The sequence below is a fragment of the Styela clava genome, chromosome 1, assembly GCF_964204865.1.
Source record: "Styela clava chromosome 1, kaStyClav1.hap1.2, whole genome shotgun sequence".
Classification (NCBI taxonomy): domain Eukaryota; kingdom Metazoa; phylum Chordata; class Ascidiacea; order Stolidobranchia; family Styelidae; genus Styela; species Styela clava.
Genome location: NC_135250.1, coordinates 23,397,803 through 23,413,573, shown reverse-complemented (window position 1 = coordinate 23,413,573; position 15,771 = coordinate 23,397,803).

The window sequence follows — 15,771 nt, the reverse complement described above, 5'->3', positions numbered from 1 at the left end:
CCCAGGGGACTCTTGAAATCGCACGTTCTCCGGCCAGACTCGCTAGCTTGGCAATTACAAAATTTAAAACCCCACTCCCTTTGAAAATTCATGGCTTAGCTTGCCCCTGCCTGGAATAAAACTGGTATCGTGCGGTTTCGTTAAAGTTGCGATAGTTATCTATCTTATTATCCCGCGTGAGTTATGCAACTTTGAAACCTCATATCTCACTAACCTTATATTATATTTAGACAAGTTTTATATTGTTTGAGAGACAATCTGAAAAACTAATTATAATTATGAGATGGAGATAAAATGTCGCGATTATCGTACAAACATCGGCAAAATGGAAAAGCGTGAATTTTTTTTGAAAATTAAATTGTTGTTGTTAAATAAATTGTAAATTCAATCATTGACGAAATAAACAAGTTTCGGTCAGATCATTGAAGTGTGAAGTTTTTAATAATTTTTTCTGCATATGTGCAGTTAAAGCAAATCTAGATTATTTTGAACTTTTTATAAAGAAGTAAACCCACACGCAATGTCCAAGAAGCGTAAATGTTTGGAAGAGTATGTAAATTTTCAAGAGAAGTGAGAGGATCTGTATTTGGTATTAAATTGCACAGGGGGAAAACACCATTTCTATACTGAAACAATTAAAATTTTCACTGATGAAACAGAGAATTCTTTTTTTCAGACATAGACAAACCTTGTGAAGCTTCAGTGAAAGCAAGCTTCTCCATGAGTGAGATGATTGCGAAATAGTCGCTTTCTTTCGTTGAAGGAAGCTTTACTTAAGGGTTTATGTTGAAGGCCTGTGAAGTAATAGCAGCATTATTTTGTTTCAACAATTAAAGTTAACAAATCAGCCTTTTGCTCACGACTAACAGATGAGCGTTTGCATGCTGTCTTAAGACTAGCAAACCACGGGAACATTGAGTCTCTCATCGCTTCAAAACGGTGCCAAATATCCAGAACAAATAAATGAATATGTTTCATGTCTCGTTTTGTGTAAGATTCAAGTATAATTCAACAAATATATATAGATTTCGTTTGTAATTTTTCGTGTAAATATTTTGTACCTAATTTGTTGGTTTGTGGCCCGCGTCGTCGATAAATTTCAAAAAGTGGCCCGTGACGTATTTTAAGTTGGATACCCCTGATCCAAAACATACGTTTAAAGCAGATATTATTTCAACTGGTATCGTGCTACCTGTTCACACCATGCCGAACGTTTAAAGCCTGCGTTTTGCATTAATCATTCCAGAAGCTGATGAAATGTCCGAATGTCTCGGGACAATTTTTCTTGATTTAACAATCTGTTGCAACAGTTGATCTAAAAATTATAAAATGTAAACGGTCTCATGGCTAGCCCATTGTGCGGCCTAATGAATTTCATCGAAGTGTACAAGTTGTACATTATAACGTACAAAATGTGAAGACCAGTCGCCGCGACTGGTGTTACAGCACTTATCAACTTATTGGCAGGATATTTCGATTCTTTTGCGTCGGAACATGTAAAATATTTACTAGGTGATCTAGCGACGCCTCCATGTCTTCCACGTTCTCATTGTTAAAACTTAATTGTAATTTTAATGATATCCAACAGTGAAAAATTAGCCTTCATGTTTCCGGCAGAACCCTATAAACCGCGGCGTTCAAATTTTTTGTTTTGGCCATTTAGTTACGTCCCATACTCAGATAAAAAACGTATATATCATGGCCCTTGTTTTTTGGGAATTATTATCTATGTTTAATCAATCGTTACTTAACTCTTTTTCGGTCTTACACAAATGATAAAAAGTGATAGTTTTACCCAATATTTATGCCACCCATCCACAAAAGCAATCGTATTTTTGCGCAAAGTAGAAACTACATTTCGCGCCAATATTAATGCCTTTCATAATATATGCTCGCCAAGTTACTTTTGTGACAAATAAAGTTGACTGCTTGAAATATAATTTCCTGTCTTGCCACAATGTCGATTTTGAAATTTTGAAACGTTTTCTTAATATGAAGTTAGATATCCACGCAAAAGAGATGGCAAATAAAATTATTGAAAAACAATATGCTAATAAAACTGCAGCAATAGCTTAAGTCACATAGCTATTATATATTATTTTATACACTCCAGATTATTAGATGTTCTTGTAACCTTGACATATACCGTTATCCACCATTCCATGCATGTAGTTTATTTTTTTAATATATTTTGGTGATGTACACCGCGTTGAAAATTTTATCAGGTACAAATGGTTACGAGTTTTGTAGTGTAATTTGTATTGTAGTTCTGTCAGTTTGTTAAAATAAGTTCTGTGCAATTAGCGATACCTACATCAGGAACTCTTATAATAAAATTTGTATCTCTTTGTTTAAAATTTTTGGTCGTATTGGGTGTTGATTTATCGAGTTAAGTTGAATGACTTTAACCTTAACTTCGTATATGCTGACCATACAGCCGAGCCGAGTTATCTGAGAAACATCTGCCGAAAGTTAATTAGAAGAATGTTCATTCGTTTTGCTGCTGCGAATGTTTGGTCCGAATTATTGAGCATCGTTTTTCGTTATTCAATCGTTTAACGATCGCAGGTTTAAATCACTGAGTTAGTTTCATACAGCGATAGAACTCTGGACCCAAAATGGCGGGAGTGACGTCACACAAGCGCTTATAGCGTTACCAATGGTTGTCCTCACTTGTGTTATAGTCACTTTGGCTCTTGTGAATCTCAAATGTGACTATACAGTTGACTGCGTATTGGTTTTTTCTTTGATATGATACTAAATGCGTGTCGATAGCGCGCGTCATTCAAGCGTGGTGGAAATTTACCGTTTGAGAAGTCACCACATCGAATCAGGCGAATCAATTGATTTATCGAGTTGAGTTGAATGACTTCAACATTAACTTCATCTATGCTGACCATACCGCCGAGCCGAGTTATCTGAGAAATATCTGCGGAAAATTAATTAGAAGAATGTTCATTCGTTTTGCTGCTGCGAATGTTTGGTCCGAATTCTTGAGCATCGTTTTTTTTTTATTCAACTGTTTAACGATCGCCGGTTTAAATCACTGAGTCAGGTTCATACAGCGATAGAACTCTGGTCTCTGGACCCAAAATGGCGGGTGTGACGTCACACAAGCGCTTATAACGTTACAATATGCTAATAAAACTGCAGCAAGAGCTTAAGTCACATAGATATTATTTTATACACTCCAGATTATTAGATGTTCTTGTTACCTTGACATATACCGTTATTCTCCATTCCATGCATGTAGTTTATTTTTTTAATATATTTTGGTGATGTACACCGCGTTGAAAATTTTATCAGGTACAAATGGTTACGAGTTTTGTAGTGTAATTTGTATTGTAGTTCTGTCAGTTTGTTAAAATAAGTTCTGTGCAATTAGCGATACCTACATCAGGAACTCTTATAAAAAAATTTGTATCTCTTTGTTTAAAATTTTTGGTCGTATTGGGTGTTGATTTATCGAGTTAAGTTGAATGACTTTAACCTTAACTTCGTATATGCTGACCATACAGCCGAGCCGAGTTATCTGAGAAACATCTGCCGAAAGTTAATTAGAAGAATGTTCATTCGTTTTGCTGCTGCGAATGTTTGGTCCGAATTATTGAGCATCGTTTTTCGTTATTCAATCGTTTAACGATCGCAGGTTTAAATCACTGAGTTAGTTTCATACAGCGATAGAACTCTGGACCCAAAATGGCGGGAGTGACGTCACACAAGCGCTTATAGCGTTACCAATGGTTGTCCTCACTTGTGTTATAGTCACTTTGGATCTTGTAAAGCTCAAATGTGAATATACAGTTGACTGCATATTGGTTTATCCTTTGATATGATAGTAAATGCGTGTCGATAGCGCGCGTCATTCAAGCGTGGTGAAAATTTTCCGTTTGAGAAGTCACCACATCGAATTAGGCGAATCAATTGATTTATCGAGTTAAGTTGAATGACTTTAACCTTAACTTCGTATATGCTGACCAAAGTGACTATAAACCAAGTGGAGACACCTAGTGCAATGATGCATATCGGACGCCATTATGTGTCCGGCGAACGTGGCAGCGTCGGTTTGTTTTAGCTTCGTCAGAAGGTTTCGCTCTTCAATTTCTTTGGAGATTTGTGACTGTTTTGCATTTTAAGAAAGTTAAAGTTGCGATAGCTATCTCATCATCCCGTGTGAGTTACGAAACTTTGAAACCTCATATCTCACGAACCTTATATTATATATAGATAAGTTTTATATTGTTTGAGAGCCAATCTAGGTCCTAGGAGACTAATAATAATTATGAGATGGAGATAAAATGTCGTGATTATCTTACAAAAATCGGCAAAATTGAAAAGCGTTAAATTTTTTTGAAAAGCTTTTGAATTGAATAAAAATAATAACAATAACTTCGATTTGTTCTTGATTTAACCTAATATGATATCGACACATTCGCAGAGGTTAAAGATAACTTTCGAATGGTACCATTAGATAGAATTTATCGTGCACCAGTAAAATTCTAAAAAGCTGTTTTATTCAATGTTCTCCAATTCTTCACATGTCCGCCAACTTGAGTTAAACAATGACGTTCTCTAATCACTTCGTTACGCAATTATGTTGCAACGTAGCAGCTCTACGTTCTTCATAAAAAACACATATCGCTTTCCCTCGCAAGTGTGAAACGTCATTAACTTAAAGCATATGTTTAAAGCAGGTACTCTTTGAACTCGTATTGTGATACCCGTTCACACCATGCCGATTGTTTGAAGCCTTCGTTTTACATTAATTATTCCAGAAGCTGATGAAATGCCAGAATTTCCTCGGCTTTTCTTGATTCAACGAGCTGTTGCAACAGTTGCTCCAAAAATTATAGAAAATAAACGATCTCATGGCTAGCACATTGTGCGGCCTAATGAATTTCATCGAAGCGTACAAGTTGTGTTGTACATTATACCGTACAAAATTCAAAGACCAGTCGCCGCGACTGGTGTTACAGCAGGGGCGGGCACCCATGGCTCACGAGCCACATATGGCTCTTTTGGTGACGGCATATGGCTCCCAGAAAAATCTAAGGCTAAGCTTACTATAAGTACCAGATCTCAAACTATAAAGTTATTGCCAAATTTGGCAGAACATTTACCAATACGTTTGAGAACACGCGCTCAACGTCTGTCTATGTCTTGATAAAAGAAATGCTAGACAGGCATTGTGACAAAACTATGGAATTCTGGAACATATTTTGTGACACCACGAAGCGATAAAGTTGCGGAGCAATAAAAAATGCCTTCCGTCCGTTTGTACTGTTTATTTGTAATATTTAGCACCACGGATATGCCTAAAAGAAAGAAAGACGATGAGTATCGTCGATTTCAACATGTGTGCATTCGTTCAAGGCCCCAAGTGACAATATATCAGAAGTCACATTGAATGTATATTGAGACATTGTATGTGTTGACTTTTTAAGTAAAATTTTGAGACATGATTAAGGAAGGAAAAATGCAGTATGGCTCGCACGGAAATGCAATTAAATATATGTACCTTTATGGCTCTCTTGGCCAGAAAGGTTCCCGACCCCTGTGTTACAGTGTTAGTTCGATTCTTTCGCGTCGGAAAACGTAAAATATTTGCTAGGTGATCCAGCGACGCCATCATGTCTTTCATGTTCTCGTTGATAAAACTTAATTGTAATTTTAATGATATCCAACTGTGAAAAATTAGCATTGATGTTTCCGGCGGAACTCTATAAAGACGCGGGGTTCAAATTGTTTGTTTGTTTCTATGGAAAGTGTCAATCCCGGTGAATGACCCCACAATCATTAATAACTCTATTTCGGTCTTACACAAATGACAAAAATTGATAGTTTTACCCAATATTTATGCCACCCATCCAAAAAAGCAAGCGCATTTTTGCGCGAGGTATAAACTAGATTTCGCGCCAATATTAATACCTTTCATATAATATATGTTCGCCAGTTCCTTTTTAACAGATAAAGTTGACTGCTTGAAATATAATTTCCCATCTTGCCACAATGTCGCTTTTGAAATTTTGAAACGTTTTCTCAATTTAAGGTTAAATATTCAAGCAAAAATTTCACGTATTGATACATTTCAATATAATACCTTTTTTGCAATGAGTTTTATATAAACGAACAAACAAAACCTAACAACAGTCAGTGAAATCACATTTATTGGGCCATGGTATAGAAAAGCCTGCTTTATATAAATATTAAGTCCCCATGGAGATGGGGTGTGCAACGCTTTTTAAACCAAGGAAAAATGATCGTTATCTACAGAAAACCGAATTTTCAGAATTAAACTTATTTATTATAACATCATCACGAAATTTTGCGACGCCCTAGCAGAATTGAAACTTCCACGGGATTAGGTGAACAAATTGCGCTATTGACGAAGTCTTTTTTCAAGGCGAGCGGTTGAATTAAAATCATTTTTAAAATTCAGGCATGGCCTTATTTTGGGGGAAACACGGTAGAAACATCGCACTTGCATAACAATGCATATTCTGATCGTTTGACCGATTTGCGTGCTTGCATAACAATGCCGGTTTTAAACGTTAAGCCATAGCGGTTCCGGAAAGCGATTTGCTAAGTGCGCCTTGAAACATATTATATTTATTCCAAATGTTTTATTGTTTCTTATTAAAGCAAATGATGTGTATATGAATCAAATTCATTTTACCGTTTTATATTATTTAATTTTTTGTTACGTTGTTACGTAATGCTTAATGCTGCAATTTCGTTGGCGCAGTTTATTCATTTGCTGAACCGAATTTATCGAACATGAGTGAGTTTTGAGCATTTTAAAGAAAAGCTGGGCAGAGTTAGGCCTACATGTTTATAAACCTCAAAAAGCATAAAGTACATATTAACGATGACAAACTCGTGTTTTATTTTGCGGCAGCATATTTTTTTAGTGGAGGTGCGTCATTTAATTTTTCCTTGATGATTTGGTGCCGCTGCAAACCGATGCTTTATGCTAAGTTTGATCAATAAGAGTGAACAATTCCGGATTAAGACCAGGTCGTCGGTGGGCAGACATCGTAATTTATCATTAGGCCTGCATAAACAAACATTGCGCCACGGCTGAACTTGCTATGCAGCAAGAAGCATTCGCACCCATTACATTGAATAATCTGAAAACAGATGTTTTTGTTATTGAGTAGCCCTATTAAAAGTTAAGAATTAGCTGTGTCAATAAAATATCAAAAATGCATATTTTGAACTGTTTAGCATTATTAGCGTGAACATGGGCCGCGAAAAATTTTAATATATTATAGGGGGCCGCGAGCTCAAAAGTTTGGGAAGCCCTGGTTTACACAAAACGTCTGAAATTGCGCAAATGCACCTGGTAGATAAAAGCAGGTTCGCAACCTTCAAAATCTTTCTTCTTAAGATATTAGGAGAAATAATAGGCATGTTTCAATAATTATGTGCGAACTTCTCATAAGGCAAAACTGGACGAAAACGTTGAAAAAAAAATTAATTAATTAGGAATTAATTATTAACCCTCTACTGTACACAGAATTTCTCAAAGTCCAATTTATTTTTAAAAATTTTTGAGATAATTTTGCAAAAAATTTTTTTTTTCGGAGTGTGTTTTAAAGATATATTGCTGAATAGTACTCTAGCACACGCTTTTAAAAATTCATAAGAGAAGCTTTAGGGCTTAGTGGTTGACAAAAAAAATAACTTTGAAAAGACCATGTCAAATAAATTGGGTCAACAGCTGGAAGAGAGTTAATATGAAGTTAAATATTCACGCAAAAGAGATGGCAAATAAAATTATTGAAAAACAATAAACAATATGCTAATAAAACTGCAGCAATAGCTTAAGTCACATAGCTATTATATATTATTTTATACACTCCAGATTATTAGATGTTCTTGTAACCTTGACATATACCGTTATCCACCATTCCATGCATGTAGTTTATTTTTTTAATATATTTTGGTGATGTACACCGCGTTGAAAATTTTATCTGGTACAAATAGTTATTTAAAATTTTTGGTCTTATTGGGTGTTGATTTATCGAGTTAAGTTGAATGACTTTAACCTTAACTTCGTATATGCTGACCACACCGCCGAGTCGAGTTATCTGAGAAACATCTGCGGAAAATTAATTAGAAGAATGTCATTCGTTTTGCTGCTGCGAATGTTTGGTCCGAATTCTTGAGCATCGTTTTTTTTTATCCAACTGTTTTAACGATCGCAGGTTTAAATCACTGAGTTAGGTTCATACACTGATAAAACTCCGGACCCAAAATGGCGGGTGTGACGTCACACAAGCGCTTATAACGTTACCAATGGTTGTCCTCACTTGTGACTGCTCTTGTGAATCTCAAATGTGACTATACAGTTGACTGCGTATTGGTTTTTTCTTTGATATGATACTAAATGCGTGTCGATAGCGCGCGTCATTCAAGCGTGGTGGAAATTTACCGTTTGAGAAGTCACCACATCGAATCAGGCGAATCAATTGATTTATCGAGTTAAGTTGAATGACTTCAACATTAACTTCATCTATGCTGACCATACCGCCGAGCCGAGTTATCTGAGAAATATCTGCGAAAAATTAATTAGAAGAATGTTCATTCGTTTTGCTGCTGCGAATGTTTGGTCCGAATTCTTGAGCATCGTTTTTTTTTTATTCAACTGTTTAACGATCGCAGGTTTAAATCACTGAGTCAGGTTCATACAGCGATAGAACTCTGGACCCAAAATGGCGGGTGTGACGTCACACAAGCGCTTATAACGTTACAATATGCTAATAAAACTGCAGCAAGAGCTTAAGTCACATAGATATTATTTTATACACTCCAGATTATTAGATGTTCTTGTAACATTGACATATACCGTTATCCACCATTCCATGCATGTAGTTTATTTTTTTAATATATTTTGGTGATGTACACCGCGTTGAAAATTTTATCAGGTACAAATGGTTACGAGTTTTGTAGTGTAATTTGTATTGTAGTTCTGTCAGTTTGTTAACATAAGTTCTGTGCAATTAGCGATACCTACATCAGGAACTCTTATAATAAAATTTGTATCTCTTTGTTTAAAATTTTTGGTCGTATTGGGTGTTTTTTATCGAGTTAAGTTGAATGACTTTAACCTTAACTTCGTATATGCTGACCATACAGCCGAGCCAAGTTATCTGAGAAACATCTGCCGAAAGTTAATTAGAAGAATGTTCATTCGTTTTGCTGCTGCGAATGTTTGGTCCGAATTATTGAGCATCGTTTTTCGTTATTCAATCGTTTAACGATCGCAGGTTTAAATCACTGAGTTAGTTTCATACAGCGATAGAACTCTGGACCCAAAATGGCGGGAGTGACGTCACACAAGCGCTTATAGCGTTACCAATGGTTGTCCTCACTTGTGTTATAGTCACTTTGGATCTTGTAAAGCTCAAATGTGAATATACAGTTGACTGCGTATTGGTTTTTCCTTTGATATGATAGTAAATGCGTGTCGATAGCGCTCGTCATTCAAGCGTGGTGGAAATTTTCCGTTTGAGAAGCCACCACATCGAATTAGGCGAATCAATTGATTTATCGAGTTAAGTTGAATGACTTTAATCTTAACTTCGCATATGCAGACCATACCGCCGAGCCGAGTTATCTGAGAAATATCTGCGGAAAATTAATTAGAAGAATGTTCATTCGTTTTGCTGCTGCGAATGTTTGGTCCAAATTATTGAGTATTGTTTTTTTTTATTCAACTGTTTAACGACCGCAGGTTTAAATCTCTTAGTTAGGTTCATACAAAGTGACTATAAACCAAGTGGGGACACCTAGTGCAATGATGCATATCGGACGCCATTATGTGTCCGACGAACGTGGCAGCGTCGGTTTGTTTTAGCTTCGTCAGAAGGTTTCGCTCTTCAATTTCTTTGGAGATTTGTTACTGTTTTGCATTTTAAGAAAGTTAAAGTTGCGATAGCTATCTTATCATCCCGTGTGAGTTACGAAACTTTGAAACCTCATATCTCACGAACCTTATATTATATATAGATAAGTTTTATATTGTTTGAGAGCCAATCTAGGTCCTAGGAGACTAATAATAATTATGAGATGGAGATAAAATGTCGTGATTATCTTACAAAAATCGGCAAAATTGAAAAGCGTTAAATTTTTTTGAAAAGCTTTTGAATTGAATAAAAATAATAACAATAACTTCGATTTGTTCTTGATTTAACCTAATATGATATCGACACATTCGCAGAGGTTAAAGATAACTTTCGAATGGTACCATTAGATAGAATTTATCGTGCACCAGTAAAATTCTAAAAAGCTGTTTTATTCAATGTTCTCCAATTCTTCACATGTCCGCTGCGCCAACTTGAGTTAAACAATGACGTTCCCTAATCACTTCGTTACGCAATTATGTTGCAACGTAGCAGCTCTACGTTCTTCATAAAAAACACATATCGCTTTCCCTCGCAAGTGTGAAACGTCATTAACTTAAAGCATATGTTTAAAGCAGGTACTCTTTGAACTCGTATTGTGATACCCGTTCACACCATGCCGATTGTTTGAAGCCTTCGTTTTACATTAATTATTCCAGAAGCTGATGAAATGCCAGAATTTCCTCGGCTTTTCTTGATTCAACGAGCTGTTGCAACAGTTGCTCCAAAAATTATAGAAAATAAACGATCTCATGGCTAGCACATTGTGCGGCCTAATGAATTTCATCGAAGCGTACAAGTTGTGTTGTACATTATAACGTACAAAATTCAAAGACCAGTCGCCGCGACTGGTGTTACAGCAGGGGCGGGCACCCATGGCTCACGAGCCACATATGGCTCTTTTGGTGACGGCATATGGCTCCCAGAAAAATCTAAGGCTAAGCTTACTATTAGTACCAGATCTCAAACTATAAAGTTATTGCCAAATTTGGCAGAACATTTACCAATACGTTTGAGAACACGCGCTCAACGTCTGTCTATGTCTTGATAAAAGAAATGCTAGACAGGCATTGTGACAAAACTATGGAATTCTGGAACATATTTTGTGACACCACGAAGCGATAAAGTTGCGGAGCAATAAAAAATGCCTTCCGTCCTTTTGTACTGTTTATTTGTAATATTTAGCACCACGGATATGCCTAAAAGAAAGAAAGACGATGAGTATCGTCGATTTCAACATGTGTGCATTCGTTCAAGGCCCCAAGTGACAATATATCAGAAGTCACATTGAATGTATATTGAGACATTGTATGTGTTGACTTTTTAAGTAAAATTTTGAGACATGATTAAGGAAGGAAAAATGCAGTATGGCTCGCACGGAAATGCAATTAAATATATGTACCTTTATGGCTCTCTTGGCCAGAAAGGTTCCCGACCCCTGTGTTACAGTGTTAGTTCGATTCTTTCGCGTCGGAAAACGTAAAATATTTGCTAGGTGATCCAGCGACGCCATCATGTCTTTCATGTTCTCGTTGATAAAACTTAATTGTAATTTTATTGATATCCAACTGTGAAAAATTAGCATTGATGTTTCCGGCGGAACTCTATAAAGACGCGGGGTTCAAATTGTTTGTTTGTTTCTATGGAAAGTGTCAATCCCGGTGAATGACCCCACAATCATTAATAACTCTTTTTCGGTCTTACACAAATGACAAAAATTGATAGTTTTACCCAATATTTATGCCACCCATCCAAAAAAGCAAGCGCATTTTTGCGCGAAGTATAAACTAGATTTCGCGCCAATATTAATACCTTTCATAATATATGTTCGCCAGTTTCTTTTTAACAGATAAAGTTGACTGCTTGAAATATAATTTCCCATCTTGCCACAATGTCGCTTTTGAAATTTTGAAATGTTTTCTCAATTTAAGGTTAAATATTCAAGCAAAAATTTCACGTATTGATACATTTCAATATAATACCTTTTTTGCAATGAGATTTATATAAACGAACAAACAAAACCTAACAACAGTCAGTGAAATCACATTTATTGGGCCATGGTATAGAAAAGCCTGCTTTATATAAATATTAAGTCCCCATGGAGATGGGGTGTGCAACGCTTTTTAAACCAAGGAAAAATGATCGTTATCTACAGAAAACCGAATTTTCAGAATTAAACTTATTTTTTTATAACATCATCACGAAATTTTGCGACGCCCTAGCAGAATTGAAACTTCCACGGGATTAGGTGAACAAATTGCGCTATTGACGAAGTCTTTTTTCAAGGCGAGCGGTTGAATTAAAATCATTTTTAAAATTCAGGCATGGCCTTATTTTGGGGGAAACACGGTAGAAACATCGCACTTGCATAACAATGCATATTCTGATCGTTGGACCGATTTGCGTGCTTGCATAACAATGCCGGTTTTAAACGTTAAGCCATAGCGGTTCCGGAAAGCGATTTGCTAAGTGCGCCTTGAAACATATTATATTTATTCCAAATGTTTTATTGTTTCTTATTAAAGCAAATGATGTGTATATGAATCAAATTCATTTTACCGTTTTATATTATTTAATTTTTTGTTACGTTGTTACGTAATGCTTAATGCTGCAATTTCGTTGGCGCAGTTTATTCATTTGCTGAACCGAGTTTATCGAACATGAGTGAGTTTTGAGCATTTTAAAGAAAAGCTGGGCAGAGTTAGGCCTACATGTTTATAAACCTCAAAAAGCATAAAGTACATATTAACGATGACAAACTCGTGTTTTATTTTGCGGCAGCATATTTTTTTAGTGGAGGTGCGTCATTAAATTTTTCCTTGATGATTTGGTGCCGTGCAAACCAATGCTTTATGCTAAGTTTGATCAATAAGAGTGAACAATTCCGGATTAAGACCAGGTCGTCGGTGGGCAGACATCGTAATTTATCATTAGGCCTGCATAAACAAACATTGCGCCACGGCTGAACTTGCTATGCAGCAAGAAGCATTCGCACCCATTACATTGAATAATCTGAAAACAGATGTTTTTGTTATTGAGTAGCCCTATTAAAAGTTAAGAATTAGCTGTGTCAATAAAATATCAAAAATGCATATTTTGAACTGTTTAGTATTATTAGCGTGAACATGGGCCGCGAAAAATTTTAATATATTATAGGGGGCCGCGAGCTCAAAAGTTTGGGAAGCCCTGGTTTACACAAAACGTCTGAAATTGCGCAAATGCACCAGGTAGATAAAAGCAGGTTCGCAACCTTCAAAATCTTTCTTCTTAAGATATTAGGAGAAATAATAGGCATGTTTCAATAATTATGTGCGAACTTCTCATAAGGCAAAACTGGACGAAAACGTTGAAAAAAAATTTAATTAATTAGGAATTAATTATTAACCCTCTACTGTACTGTACTACTCTACTGTACACAGAATTTCTCAAAGTCCAATTTATTTTTAGAAATTTTTGAGATAATTTTGCAAAAAATTTTTTTTTTCGGAGTGTGTTTTAAAGATATATTGCTGAGTAGTACTCTAGCACACGCTTTTAAAAATTCATAAGAGAAGCTTTAGGGCTTAGTGGTTGACAAAAAAAATAACTTTAAAAAGACCATGTCAAATAAATTGGGTCAACAGCTGGAAGAGAGTTAATATGAAGTTAAATATTCACGCAAAAGAGATGGCAAATAAAATTATTGAAAAACAATAAACAATATGCTAATAAAACTGCAGCAATAGCTTAAGTCACATAGCTATTATATATTATTTTATACACTCCAGATTATTAGATGTTCTTGTAACCTTGACATATACCTTTATCCACCATTCCATGCATGTAGTTTATTTTTTTAATATATTTTGGTGATGTACACCGCGTTGAAAATTTTATCAGGTACAAATGGTTACGAGTTTTGTAGTGTAATTTGTATTGTAGTTCTGTCAGTTTGTTAAAATAAGTTCTGTGCAATTAGCGATACCTACATCAGGAACTCTTATAATAAAATTTGTATCTCTTTGTTTAAAATTTTTGGTCGTATTGGGTGTTGATTTATCGAGTTAAGTTGAATGACTTTAACCTTAACTTCGTATATGCTGACCATACAGCCGAGCCGAGTTATCTGAGAAACATCTGCCGAAAGTTAATTAGAAGAATGTTCATTCGTTTTGCTGCTGCGAATGTTTGGTCCGAATTATTGAGCATCGTTTTTCGTTATTCAATCGTTTAACGATCGCAGGTTTAAATCACTGAGTTAGTTTCATACAGCGATAGAACTCTGGACCCAAAATGGCGGGTGTGAGGTCACACAAGCGCTTATAGCGTTACCAATGGTTGTCCTCACTTGTGTTATAGTCACTTTGGATCTTGTAAAGCTAAAATGTGAATATACAGTTGACTGCGTATTGGTTTTTCCTTTGATATGATAGTAAATGCGTGTCGATAGCGCTCGTCATTCAAGCGTGGTGGAAATTTTCCGTTTGAGAAGTCACCACATCGAATTAGGCGAATCAATTGATTTATCGAGTTAAGTTGAATGACTTTAATCTTAACTTCGCATATTATGCAGACCATACCGCCGAGCCGAGTTATCTGAGAAATATCTGCGGAAAATTAATTAGAAGAATGTTCATTCGTTTTGCTGCTGCGAATGTTTGGTCCAAATTATTGAGTATCGTTTTTTTTTATTCAACTGTTTAACGACCGCAGGTTTAAATCTCTTAGTTAGGTTCATACAGCGTTAGAACTCTGGACCCAAAATGGCGGGTGTGACGTCACACAAGCGCTTATAACGTTACAATATGCTAATAAAACCGCAGCACGAGCTTAAGCCACATAAATATTATATATTATTTTATACACTCCAGATTATTAGATGTTCTTGTAACCTTGACATATACCGTTATCCACCATTCCATGCATGTAGTTTATTTTTTAATTATATTTTGGTGATGTACACCGTGTTGAAAATTTTATCAGGTACAAATAGCTATTTAAAATTTTTGGTCTTATTGGGTGTTGATTTATCGAGTTAAGTTGAATGACTTTAACCTTAACTTCGTATATGCTGACCATACCGCCGAGCCGAGTTATCTGAGAAACATCTGCGGAAAATTAATTAGAAGAATGTCATTCGTTTTGCTGCTGCGAATGTTTGGTCCGAATTCTTGAGCATCGTTTTTTTTTTATCCAACTGTTTTAACGATCGCAAGTTTAAATCACTGAGTTAGGTTCATACACTGATAGAACTTCGGACCCAAAATGGCGGGAGTGACGTCACACAAGCGCTTATAACGTTACCAATGGTTGTCCTCACTTGTGTTATAGTCACTTTGGCTCTTGTGAATCTCAAATGTGACTATACAGTTGACTGCGTATTGGTTTTTTCTTTGATATGATACTAAATGCGTGTTGATAGCGCGCGTCATTCAAGCGTGGTGGAAATTTACCATTTGAGAAGTCACCACATCGAATCAGGCGAATCAATTGATTTATCGAGTTAAGTTGAATGACTTCAACATTAACTTCATCTATGCCGACCATACCGCCGAGCCGAGTTAGCTGAGAAATATCTGCGGAAAATTAATTAGAAGAATGTTTATTCGTTTTGCTGCTGCGAATGTTTGGTCCGAATTCTTGAGCATCGTTTTTTTTTATTCAACTGTTTAACGATCGCAGGTTTAAATCACTGAGTCAGGTTCATACAGCGATAGAACTCTGGACCCAAACTGGCGGGTGTGACGTCACACAAGCGCTTATAACGTTACAATATGCTAATAAAACTGCAGCAAGAGCTTAAGTCACATAGATATTATTTTATACACTCCAGATTATTAGATGTTCTTGTTACCTTGACATATACCGTTATTCTCCATTCCAT